The sequence below is a fragment of the Staurois parvus genome, unplaced genomic scaffold (genome assembly GCF_062004578.1).
Source record: "Staurois parvus isolate SC_StPar_1 unplaced genomic scaffold, SC_StPar_1.0 ptg000318l, whole genome shotgun sequence".
NCBI lineage: Eukaryota > Metazoa > Chordata > Amphibia > Anura > Ranidae > Staurois > Staurois parvus.
Window position 1 is genome coordinate 4,330,142 of NW_028318114.1, and position 13,698 is coordinate 4,343,839.

The window sequence follows — 13,698 nt, forward strand, 5'->3', positions numbered from 1 at the left end:
TTTTTCTTTGTTAAATTTTTTTTATTTTTTAGTGTTTTTATTTTTGCAGCATCAGGTGTTTCCCCCTTCTGTGTCACAGGTGTTCCTCTCCTTCGGCGTCAGCAGTGGTTTCCTTTTTCTTTTTTCTTTATTTATTTTTATTTTTGCAGCAGCAGCACTAAAAATTTTTACAACATAATTGCTGTCCCCCCTTCTTTTTGCTGCAGTAGCGCTAAAAATATTTACAACATAACTGCTGTTCCCCTTTCTGTGTTTCAGGTGTTCCTCCTTCTGCGTTAGCAGTGGTTCCCTTTTTTTGGCTTTCTTTTAAATTTAATTAAAAAAAAGTTTCACGCAGGAGCAGAGGAAAAAATGGAAAATTGAATGACAGATACTTACCGGAAATTTCCTTTCCTAACAGGCTCCATGTCAGCACAGCTGGGTAAGGGCCCCAACCCCCCTCATGTTTCCGGGACCTAACTCATACATTTGAGCCCACCTGCAGCCTCAGCGTTCTGTAACTAGTCCTACCAAGCTGGGTGGGAATTGTGCTCAGATGGAGCCTGTCAGGAAACGAAAATTATGGTAAGTATCTGTCATTCAATTTTCTGTTTTCCTGACAGCACCATGTCAGCACAGCTGAGAACTAACTAGCTACACAGGGTAGGGATAATGCTTTACACTCCTCAATTCTGTCTTAAAAACAGAAGCCAGGATGCCTCTGCCAAACTCAACTCTCATTAAGACTGCTTCTATACAGTAATGAGCCATGAACGTATATATATATTGACTCCCACGTAGCTGCCTTACAGATAGTGTCTGGGAACACTCAGCCTGCTGCCACTCACAAGGTCGAGACCCTTCGGGTGGTCAGTGAAGTGATCCCTCTGGCACAGCCAACCCCTTCACCTTGTAGGCCAAGGAGATGAGCTTCATCAACTAGGAAGCAATAATATTGTTGGAAGCCATAAAATCATTACATGCTCCACCTGGAATGACAAACAAGTCCTCTGACTTCCTGATGCCAGATGTCGCCTTGATGGTAAATTTTAAAACTTGACCCACATCTCATGAACTAACTTCTTGGGTACTCCCCAAGAGGGATGTAGGAAGGACAACTTTCTGTGTGACATGGACTATGAAGGTCAATTAGGCCACTTGAGCATGTGGATGTTGGACCCTGGAATAGAAAGCAACTTTGTGCTGACTGAGGATGTGAACAGGTCTACCTCTGGAAGTGATTACTAAGCTCATTATTCTGTAAAATATAGGCCATTCATTGTCATCCAGGATTGTTCTGGACAAAGTGTTTGCCTAAAGATTCCTCCGACTGGGCACGTAGGCAGCAGATAGCTGCAGGATATTGACTTGAGCCAACTGTAGAATCAGAGAAACCGCCTTCAGGAGGGAGACACTAAGTGCCCCCTTGTTTCCGGATGTAGGTCACAGTTGTTGTGCTGTCTAACTTCACCAGGACAAGTCCACTGTGGATGAGGTCACTGAAGGCTAGGAGAGCCTGAAATTCAGTTCTTAACTCCTACTTTGTTGGTGTCTTACTACACCACCAGCCACTAGGTTATCAGGTGGGAATTGCATCGCAGAAGACTCCGCTTCTCCAACTACAGGTTTTGGCTTGCTTCCATACAGGGCATAATCAATATCTTCTGACAAAGCCCTCTGTCTGCTACCAGTCCAGAAACCCAACTTTTTAGGGGGTGAGAGTTCAACTGAATCTACCTGACCTGCTGGATCTGAGATGTGAAGGATGAAAGATCTCCCAAATATGACCTGAAATGCTTGCCTTGAGTGACTGTATGTCCATCACCAAAGCTGTACCTATGTCCAAAGAGGAACCACCAAGTGCCCATAGGACAGGTATGGATGGCAAAATTCCCAAAATACCAGAAAACATCTTGACATAAAGCTCTTCATTGACTTCTTGGATTATGTGCTGGCTTTTTCTTTGACTCCCAGCCAGAAGTGCAGAAGCTACCCTTTTTCAACAGATGTTCATTATGAGACAGGAAGCCAAACTTACCACTATTAAATTAGACTTCACCTTCCAAAATCAAGAACAATGCAGTTATTGTGTACATCCTTGAAGGCCACAGCATATTCTAATGGTAAAGTCATGTATCTGGCCAATCTCATAAGGGACACACCGACCAAAAAGAGTGATTCACGACCCTTGACATCCTGCTGTGACAACATGCTCCAATCTTGTAGAACAGGCACTTGATTCAGTCACTATTAGGGAATTGTCAAGCTGTCGTCTGGAGGCACTTGAAATAATTCCACAGCTTTGCTTCTATTTAAAGAAATTTAATCAACCTTACAAAAGGAGGAATTGACAACCTGGACAAAGGTCGTCCTCATCTTCTTCTTCAGAAGGGACTGGTGAGGATTGATTGGCTTGAGAAGGCTCTGAGACCAGTTATAATGGCCCTAAAAGGAAGAATGGCCCTTGCAGAAGGTGAATTCAGCAATTCCTTTAGAGTGGCTTGACCACATGCTTAATTGTGACACTGGTCACCATAATCCTAATCACTGTCTACTTAAACAAAGCAGGAATCATACAGTCATGTTCGTCCACATGTTCTTTGGACAAATCTAGCAAGGGTTGATTTGACAGAGAAGATTCTGAGACTGCTGATTGGCAGAATATATCACCCCTTCACAAGGTGAGTGGAAGCAACTCCTTTAGAATGTATTGACCACATGATCAATAAATGTAATAAATTATTAGGTGTCAACTTCTTTATCCCTGGTTGCTTGAACCAGCAGGGCTCACACAGTCATGCTCACTTGAATCTTATTTTGGAAGAGGAGGATTGTTTGCCTGAAAGGCTAGGAGACTGCTCGTTGATAGAACGGATAACCCTTTCACAGTGTTAGTGAAAACATTCTTTTAGAGTGTATTAGCCTCATGTGACAACCTGTTAAGGGTCGTTCTTGGTTGCTCGAACAAAGCAGTATTCCTGCAATCATGTCCGTCCACATCATCCTCTTTGGAAACTCTGAAGAGAGATACTTTGCCTGGGAAGATTAGGCAGCTTCTCATTGCCAAAGCAGATCACCCTTCAAAGGGTAAGTGGAAACCATTCCTTTAGTGCATTTACATTGTGTTTATTGAATGTGACATCCTGTTAGGTGTCATCATCTCTATCCCTGGCTGCTTAAGCCAGCAGGATACATAGTCATACTTGTCTGCCTGGTCCTTTTCATAGAGTCTGAAGAGGCTGTCATGGTTATGATACTTCTAATCACCAGAACATATAACCCTTTCACAGGGTGAGTGGAAACAACTCCCTTTGAGTGCACTGGCCACGTAATGAATATGACAACGAGTTGGGTGTCATCATCCTCATTTGTGGTTACTTGGACAAAGCAAAATTCATATTGTCGTCTTCATTTGTCTTTTCCCCTTTGGAGAGTCTGAAGAGGCTGTTCTGCCTGGGAAGGCTATGAGACTGCTCATTGTCAGAACACATAACCCCTTCACAGGGTGAGTGAAACATTTACATTCATCTGTGTCTTCTTTTTTGAAAAGTCTGAGAGTATTGTTTTGCTTGAGAAAGCTCTGAAACTGCACATTGCCAGACTAGATAATCTTTTCACAGAGTTTTGCCTGCTGCTTAAAGCAGCTAAAGCCCCCCCCCCCCAACAAAAAAACAGGTAGAGGAGCATACCTAGGTCCTGCACATGAGAGGAAAAAAGAGGAACACTGAGGCTGCAGGTGGGCTTAAATTTATTATTTAGGTCCTAAAAGCATGGGGGGCAGAGCCCTTACCCAGCCATGCTGACATCGAGCTGTCAGGAAGAATATTTTGGGCATAATTGATGTTCCCCCTTCTGCATCACAGGTGTTCCTCCTTCTGCGTCAGCAGTGGTTCCCTTTTTTTTTTTTACTTTCTGAATTTTTTTTTTCCAGTAGCAGCAAAAATGTTTTTCTAATTTTTATATTTCCATATATCCATATATTTCCATATATCCAGAATTGTTGTACTCCCTGTTTTCTTTATTAAAAAAAACACAATAATAAAACGGTTTATAGTGCACCAAGCACAAAAGTATTGCACCCAAGCACCAAATTCCCATCCCACACTTTAAAATAAAAAGTTATAAAAATACCCGAAAAAAATCCCCATCAAGTCTGAAAGGCCAACAAGGAGAGGCAGAAGCCCACAAGCAGCTAAAAGAGAGCAAGCAGCCTCTGTATCCACAGTAAAAAGTGGTGGTCATGGATATGGTGTATCCTCTGCAGGATGGGCACGCTTGTCCTTTTATTCCGGTGCTGGCCGCATTATTGAGCCACAACGGGCAGAAGAGGTGATGGAGTGGATAACTAAGCCTTCCTCATCCTTCTCATCCTCTGTCACCCAGGCTCATACTAGTTCGCCTTCCACTGCAGCTGCCAAAGCAGCTGTTCCACAAGCTCCTTGTCCACAGCTACTCTTTCTGTATCCCCACCATCATGCATTGAGGAGTCACCTCAATGATTCAATCATAGTGTCCGTTACATGCTGCTGGAGGATGCGCAGCAGTTTGAATGCTCCAATGTTGGTTCCCAGGTTGAGGAAGAGAGTGACGCAAGCCTAGAGAGAGGGGGTGCCAATGACAGAGGACAAGAAATTAGCAGGAATACTCCTCCAGCTGCAGCATACTGCCTAGTTGGCTCCAGTGATGAGGAGGGAGGGGATGATGAGGTCACTGACTGTACTTGGGCGCCTGAGTGAACAGAGGAGGAAAGTGAGGAAGAGGCACAACTCCAATGAGGCAGGATGTCCTCCAGTGTTTGCAGTCTCTGGCTGAAGTGGATCAAGCATAGACAAAACAGCAGCCCTTTGGCAACAGCACTTGAAAGACCCACATAATAAAAAAGTATAGACTTCTCTTTGCTGCTCATCTGGGATCTCCCCTACTATACCTCAAGTTGTGCCACAGGTCCTTGCATCCAGTCTACTAGCAGTACAGCACCTGTTAATTTCATCAGGCAAACCTCAGTTGCTGAACCATAACAAAAAGTACTGTTCCACCCATCCACATGCTCAGAGTCTAAAAGCTAGCTTGGCCAAATTGCTAGTTTTACAACTGCTGCCTTTCCATCTGGTGGTCTCTGCCCCCTTCCGTGAATTTGCGGAATGTGCTGTACCACAGTGGCAGATTCTGAAAAGAAATTTCTTTTCACATAAGGCCATTCCAGCTCTGTGCCATCATGTGGAAGGCAATGTTTTGGCCAATTGTGTTGGACAGCGTGGTCAGTAGCAAGGTCCAAATTACTGCTAACACGTGGTCTAGCAGGTATGGTCAGGGACATTACATTTCCTTGAAGGCACACTGGGTAACTCTTCTGGAAGCTGGGAAGGATGCAAGACAGGGTTCAGTGCTGGAGCTTGTTCTGCCACCATGCTTCCAAAAAGCTGGTGGTGATTCAGCCACATCTGTCTGCTCCACCCCCTCCTCTTCCTTTATGGCCTCATGCTGAATTGTCTTCTGAACCAGCAGTGCTTCCTTAGCGTTCAAGGGGCTATGCAAGCAGTCAGACTAAAACATGCCATGCAGTGCTTCAGCTGGTATGTCTATGGGACAGGAGCTACAGTGGTACAGAGATTCTGTCAGCTCTGTAGGGGAAGGCTCAGAGGTGGTTGACTCCACGGCAGCTTGAACCAGGAATGGTTTTATGCGACAATGGCACTAACCTTCTCTCTGCCGTCCAACAGGGACCCTTGACACATGTTCCATGCTTGGCACACATCCTGAATTTGGTGGTGCAGTGCTTTTTGAACAGGTTCCCAGGCTTACAAGAGCTTCTGAGGCACAAAAGTCTGTTGCCATTACAGGTGGTCATACACAGCCAGTGTTCGGTTGGCTGACATTCAACAGGAATTCAACCTGCCCACCAACCGCTTCATTTGTTACATGCCCACCAGGTAGAACTCAACATAGGCAGTGTTGCAGCAGCTGTACATGCAGGAGAGGGCCATCAATAAGTACCTGTGTGAGTATGGCACAAGGACAGGCTAAGGGGAGCTTGGCTTCTTTTTGCCACACCAGTGGCTGCTGATAAAGGATGCATGCACTGTCCTGTCACCATTTGAGGAGGAGACAAGGATGGTGAGCAGCAACAATGCATGCATCAGTGACACTATCCCTCTAGTCTTCCTGCTGGAGCACAAGCTGCATGGAATCATGGACAGGGCACATGAAGCAGAACAGCAGGAGGAAGAGGAGGGCTTCCTTTCCTCTGAAGGCCCCCTTTCACGATATCATTCCTGCAGGGCCGCAGAACACACAGGAGGAGGATTGTGGCAGCATAGAAGCAGAGGATAAAATATGGCAGTCTTGAAGGGATGGTTTTCAGTCCCTAAAAGAAGAGGTAGTTCCTGACAGTGTGATCCTCAGTGACCAAGAAGATTCAGAATCTCATGGCTCCTCAAACTTACGCTACACAGGCTCATGGCTTCTGCAAAGTCTGTGAAAGGACCCAAGTATTCGTGGTATCAAGAAAAGAGATCATTACTGGTTGGCAACCCTTCTTGATCCACGTTACAGGGGTAAAGTTGCAGAGCTCATCCTGCCTTTGCAAAGGGAGCAGAGGATTAAACATCTTGAGGACGCCTTGACAATGTGTGTAACACCTTTCCAGACACTGGGAGGTTATTTCCTGGACATGTGTCTGAGGTTTCTTTTAATCAAAGGAAGAGCAGTGGAGAAGGTGGCAAGCTGACCTATGCCTTTAAACAATTCTTTAGTCCTCAGAGCCCAGGGCTGTTAGGTTTAAGGACTCAATGGCAGCGTCTGCCTCACATGGTGCAGGATTATCTAGGGGCAAGAGCAAACTTGGGGCAAAGATTCTGTCCAGTTGAAGATCCACTGGGTTACTGGGTCTTGAGGACGGATCACTGGCTAGAACCTGCTCAATATGTAATCAAGCTACTGATCTGTCCTGCATCCAGAGTGCTTTCTGAATGGACATTCAGTGCTACTGGAGGTTTTTTGATGGATAAAATGTGTCTGTCCACAGACTCCGTTGACCTGCTGACATTTGTCAAAACGAATCGGTCCTGGATCAACAGCCGCTATCAAGCCCCTGATGCTGATGTAACTGATTTGTTAGGGATCTGAATCCCTTGAACACTGCCTATGCTGCCTATCCTATCCCTGAATCCTGTTTATGCTAACTTCCAACAATGTTTTTGGTTTAGGGCACCACCAACGCCCAAGGCTCATTTTTTCTGCACCTGTTTTGACAGATGCATGTCATTTTAATTTTTTTTTCAAATGTTTGCTGCACCCAGCAAGAGTAATTGTGAGGGGTTACAGTGTTCAGGCGCCACCAACACCCAAGGCCCAATTTTTCTGCACCTGTGTGACAGGTGCATAGCATTTCAGTTTTTTAGAGCAGTGCCAATTCCTGTGCTCATCAAAAGTGATTGTAAGGAGTTACAGTGCATAGGCACCAACACCCAAGGCCCATTTTTGTCAACACACTGTGTGACAGGTGTACAGGTGAAACTCGAAAAATTAGAATATCGTGCAAAAGTTCTGTCAGGGATCCCCTCGATCCCCGCCGCGATGGTCCCGGCGCAGGCGCAGTGTGCCGCCCTGTGCAGGGACTCGAGCATTAGGTCCGGGCCGGCCGCGGCGTTCGAGTTTGCGCATGCGCAGTAGAAGCCGCGGCCGCCCGCTGGGCACCAATGGCAGCGCAGGGCGGGATATTTAAACGACCCTGAGCTGTCATTCAGTGCCTTCTGGTCTTACCTGTATCCTGTATCTGCGAACCTGTGAATTGTAAGTTGCTGACCCGGATTGTGCTTTGACCTTGCTGTATTTCTCCTGCCCTGACCCTTGCTTTGCCTGACCTCTCTCCTGGATGCCCCCTATTGGATTTGACCTGCTGTTGCTGACCTGGCGTGTGACCCGACCATTCTATGCCCGCTGCCTTGTACCTTGCCGTCCTCTCTGTTACCGACCCGGCCCGTCTGACCTTGCTCATCCATCCATCCATCCCGTGCAGTGGGGTCTGCTGACCTCCTCATATCAGACTCTTCCCCGTGGGAGCCCTTGGCGCATACCACTACCACTGACGGACGCACCCAGTAGCCAAGACCTGGTCTCAGGGGGCTCCAAGTCCATCCCCACCATCAGGGGCCCTGGTGAACAAGCACCCTGGGACTTAGACTCCGTGCGCTGGGGACGCCTATTCAGTGGAGAGCTAGTGGTACTGCCAGGCGGTCCCTTACAGTATCAGAAGGCCATGACTGAGTCTAGAGGAGGCCCTCGCCACTTGAGGAGATCTGCAGGCACCTGTCCAACTTGACACAGGCCATATCGGCCCTGCAGGACAGATGTCAGCAGATTGAGAATCAATTCCAGACCTGCACTATATCCGTTCCTGCCCCACAGGCCGCGGTCCCCGCACCCCCGGCCGTAGCAGCCCCTGTGCCGGTTTCTGGGGCATCCGCACCACTCCCGGCGGCCGAACCCCGAGTACCCTTACCGGAACGTTTCCACGGGGACCGCACACGCTTCAGGTCGTTCCGTGAGTCCTGTCTTCTCTATTTTGAGTTGCAACCACGAACCTTTGTGACTGAATCCGTGAAGGTGGGGTTCGTCATCTCCCTCCTGCAGGGTGAACCCCAAGACTGGGCCCACCGACTGCGGGGAAAAAATGACCCTCACCTTAGTTCGGTTGACAATTTTTTTGACGCAATGGCCATCCTATACGATGACCCACAGCGGGCAGCTTCTGCTGAAGCTACTTTGTACACGCTCCGGCAAGGCCGCCGAGCGGCGGAGGAGTACGCGTCTGAATTTAGGCGCTGGATGGGGGACACACGCTGGAACGAGTTTGCACTCCTGCATCAGTTCTGTATAGGCCTATCAGAAGGCCTGAAAGATGAGCTCGCCCGGGTGGAGGTGCCTGAGACTTAGAGGACTTAATTGCGCTGACTATTAAGATTGACCGTAGACTGCGGGAACGCAGGTTTGAGAGGTCCGGCCAGGGTCATGGAAATCCCTGGGGGTCATTTCAGGGTCCCAGTCAAGCACCTAGGCCAAACATCCAGAACCGGCCACCTGGAGATATCCCTGAACCCATGCAACTCGGCCTGGCACGGCCTAAACTATCTCCAGAGGAACACCAGCGCAGACGATCCCAGAACCTGTGCCTCTACTGTGGTGAAGCTGGTCATATGGTACGATCCTGCCCGCAGAAACTGAGTAAGTTCACCTCTTCTTCCTTGTCCATTGGCAATGTTAGTCCATCCCAATACTTAGTGGTGCCCCTTTCCTTTCAGCTTCCGGAAAGGACCGTGGAAGTATCGGCCATAGTTGATTCGGGGGCATGCAGCTGCTTCTTGGACATTAATTTTGCTCACCAGCAGGGTATTCCTCTCCAATTGAAACAGAAGGGGTTCAATATTTATTTGGCCGACGGTTCCCGGATAAAATCAGGGGTAGTGAACCAGGAAACCCCCTCCATCGCCACTGTCATTGCCAGCCAGCACCAGGAACTGCTCCGCCTGGATGCTATAGCTTCACCCCTCTTCCCAGTCATTTTGGGGCTCCCATGGTTATGGGCCCATAACCCCCAAATTGACTGGGAGACCGGAGTAATCTCGTTCCCTTCCCCATACTGTCGGGTATACTGCCGCACTTCGGGCCCGGGGGTCCCCCAAATCCTCCTGTGCTCTGAGGGGGAAGCCGAATTAAAACAAGTAATCCCTGCAGCCTACCATGAGTTTCTAGATGTGTTCAGCAAGCGGGGAGCCGATACTCTACCCCCCCACCGCCCTTATGACTGTCCCGTTGACCTGTTATCCGGTTCAGAAATTCCTTTTGGGTGAATTTTCCCCCTTTCAGAGCTCGAATTGGGGGCCCTGAAGGAATATATCGAGGACAGCCTCCAGAAGGGGTTCATCCGCCCCTCCACTTCACCGGCGGGGGCGGGAATTTTCTTTGTTGAAAAGAAGGACAAAACCTTAAGGCCGTGTATCGATTACAGGGAGTTGAACAGGGTCACGATAAAGAACCGTTACCCACTGCCGTTAGTACTGGAGTTATTCCAAAGTTTAAAAACAGCAGTGGTTTTTACAAAGCTGGATTTGAGGGAAGCGTACAACTTGGTTCGCATAAGGGAGGGGGACGAGTGGAAGACGGCCTTCCGCACCCGCTTCGGCCACTTTGAATATTTGGTCATGCCGTTCGGGTTGTGCAATGCTCCGGCCACTTTTCAACACTTTGTGAATGATATTTTTAGGGACTTCCTGGATGTCTTTGTTATCGTCTATTTAGACGACATTTTGATTTTCTCCCCTTCTTTGGGGGAACACAGAATACATGTAGCGAGGGTATTGGGGCGATTGCGGCAGCATGGGTTGTACGCCAAGGCAGAGAAATGTTGTTTCGAACAATCCAGCATTACTTTCTTGGGCCTGATTATCTCCACCGCGGGGGTCACGATGGATCCTCAGAAAGTCGCTGCAATACTGGATTGGCCTGAACCCACGGACAGGAAAGGCGTGCAACGATTTATTGGTTTTGCAAATTTTTACCGGAAGTTCATCAAGAACTTCTCGGGTCTGGTCTCCCCCATTACTCAGCTAACCAAGCTGGGAACCCAGTTCAGATGGACACCAGAGGCTCAGGAAGCTTTTGAAGCCTTGAAGAAGCTGTTCACCTCGGCACCCATTTTGGGTCACCCAGACGCCGCCCTGCCCTACATCTTGGAGGTGGATGCATCAGAGAATGCGGTAGGTTCCATCCTCTCCCAGCGGAAAGGCACCAAGGAATTGCTCCATCCTGTAGCATTCTTCTCACGGAAGCTTACCCCAGCGGAGAAGAATTATGATATCGGTGATCGAGAGCTACTGGCGATCAAAACGGCGTTAGAGGAATGGAGGAACCTGCTGGAAGGTGCTGTGCACCCCATCTTAATATTTACTGACCACAAAAACCTGGAATATCTGAGAACCGCCAAGCGTCTACGCCCGCGACAGGCAAGATGGGCACTATTCTTTTCTAGATTCAACTTCCACATTACGTACCGGCCTTGATCAAAGAACACTAAGCCAGATGCGTTATCACGTATGTACGAGGACGCCAAGGAGATCCCAGTACCCGACACCATCCTGTCCTCGGGTAACTTCTTGGCCCTTCAGTCGGACGTTCGTTCCAAGATAATGGAGGCATCCACAACCGTCTCTACCCCAGCCGGAGGGCTCCTCCAGAACAAGGGGGGACTCCTATGGAGGGAAGATCGGATTGTGGTGCCGGAGGAAGCCCGAACCCTGGTCTTGGGGCATTGCCATGACCACCCGATGGCGGGGCACTTTGGCCCAGAAAAGACCCTGGAACTTCTCCGACGCTCCTTCTGGTGGCCGGACATGGCTAAAGATTGTAAGGGCTATGGAAGGTCCTGTATCACCTGCCAAAAGAACAAGCCATCAAGAAACAAAGTTTGGGGTCTGCTGCGACTCTTACCGATTCCTGAACGGCCTTGGCAAAAGATCTCGTTAGACTTTATAGTCGAGCTTCCGCCATCACTAGACCACACGGCAATCCTGGTGGTCGTGGACCGCTTGTCCAAGATGGCCCACTTCATCCCGTTGAAGAAAACCCCCTCGGCAGCCGAGACTGCGCGAGTCATCATTCGTGAGGTAGTAAGGCTGCATGGGGTCCCCGAAGACATTGTCTCGGACCGGGGGGTCCAGTTCACGTCAAGATTTTGGAGAGCACTGTGCAAAGCCCTGGACATCAAATTGTCCCTCTCCTCTGCATTCCACCCTCAAACTAACGGTCAAACAGAAAGGACCAATCAGACCCTGGAGCAATACTTGAGATGCTACACTTCGTTTACTCAAGATGACTGGATGCCACTTCTCCCCCTAGCGGAATTTGCGTACAACAATGCCCGCCACTCAGCGACGGGACAGTCCCCGTTCTTTGCCAACTATGGTTTTCACCCCGTCTTCCTCCCGGATTTGGTCTCGGAATGCCCAGTACCAGCAACGCAAGATGTAGTAATGTTTTTTTCCGCGAACAATAAGAAGCTTCAAGAGGCCATCAGTCGGGCCCAGGAAGACTACAGGAAGGCATTCAACAGGAAACGGAGGGGAGATCTGGTGTTGCGGCCTGGGGAGAAGGTTTGGCTAGCGACGTCCAATTTAAAGATGCTTTGCCCGTCGAAGAAATTGGGACCCAAATTTATAGGCCCCTTCTGCATTAAACGGATGGTCAACGAAGTGGCCTACGAACTCGTCCTTTCTGACACACTCAAAATCCACCCAGTCTTCCATGTGTCCCTGCTGAAGCCAGTGATCCCAGATGCCTTCCCTGACCGAGAATCTAGACCCCCGGAAGCCATAACGGTCGAGGGAGAAGAAGAATTTGAGGTGGAATCAATCCTGAAGTGCCAAAGGAGGGGGGGCCAGACCCAATTCCTAATCAAATGGAAGGGCTATGGCCCTGAGGACAATTCTTGGGAACCAGCCCAGAATGTCCATGCACCTAGACTTGTCCGAAGGTTCTTTCGCGATCACCCGTGGTGGAGAGATCGGGTGGGCATCCGGAGGTTGCCCGTAGGGGGGGGCAATGTCAGGGATCCCCTCGATCCCCGCCGCGATGGTCCCGGCGCAGGCGCAGTGTGCCGCCCTGTGCAGGGACTCGAGCATTAGGTCCGGGCCGGCCGCAGCATTCGAGTTCGCGCATGCGCAGTAGAAGCCGCGGCCGCCCGCTGGGCACCAATGGCAGCGCAGGGCGGGATATTTAAACGACCCTGAGCTGTCATTCAGTGCCTTCTGGTCTTACCTGTATCCTGTATCTGCGAACCTGTGAATTGTAAGTTGCTGACCCGGATTGTGCTTTGACCTTGCTGTATTTCTCCTGCCCTGACCCTTGCTTTGCCTGACCTCTCTCCTGGATGCCCCCTATTGGATTTGACCTGCTGTTGCTGACCTGGCGTGTGACCCGACCATTCTATGCCCGCTGCCTTGTACCTTGCCGTCCTCTCTGTTACCGACCCGGCCCTTCTGACCTTGCTCATCCATCCATCCATCCCGTGCAGTGGGGTCTGCTGACCTCCTCATATCAGACTCTTCCCCGTGGGAGCCCTTGGCGCATACCACTACCACTGACGGACGCACCCAGTAGCCATGACCTGGTCTCAGGGGGCTCCAAGTCCATCCCCACCATCAGGGGCCCTGGTGAACAAGCACCCTGGGACTTAGACGTGAACTGGGGACGCCTATTCAGTGGAGAGCTAGTGGTACTGCCAGGCGGTCCCTTACAAGTTCATTTATTTCAGTAGTGCAACTTAAAAGGTGAAATTAATATATGAGATGGACTCATTACATGCAAAGCAAGATAGTTCAAGCTGTGATTTGTCATAATTGTGATGATTATGGCTTACAGCTCATGAAAACCCCAAATCCACAATCTCAGAAAATTAGAATATTGTGAAAAGGTGCAATATTCTAGGCTCAAAGTGTCCCACCCTAATCAGCTAATTAAGCCATAACACCTGCAAAGAGTTCCTGAGCCTTTAAATGGTCTCTCAGTCTGGTTCAGTAGGAATCACAATCATGGGAAAGACTGCTGACCTGACAGTTGTGCAGAAAACCATCATTGACACCCTCCATAAGGAGGGAAAGCCTCAAAAGGTAATTGCAAAAGAAGTTGGATGTTCCCAAAGTGCTGTATCAAAGCACATTAATAGAA

The 13,698-nt window shown here is 49.0% G+C and overlaps 1 protein-coding gene across 2 annotated transcripts in view; it reads right to left on the reverse strand.

Moving 5' to 3' along the window:
* Window positions 1-13,698, reverse strand: part of LOC149457498 (potassium channel subfamily T member 2) — a 1,188,731-nt gene that overhangs the window by 416,876 nt on the left and 758,157 nt on the right. The window lies entirely within an intron of this gene.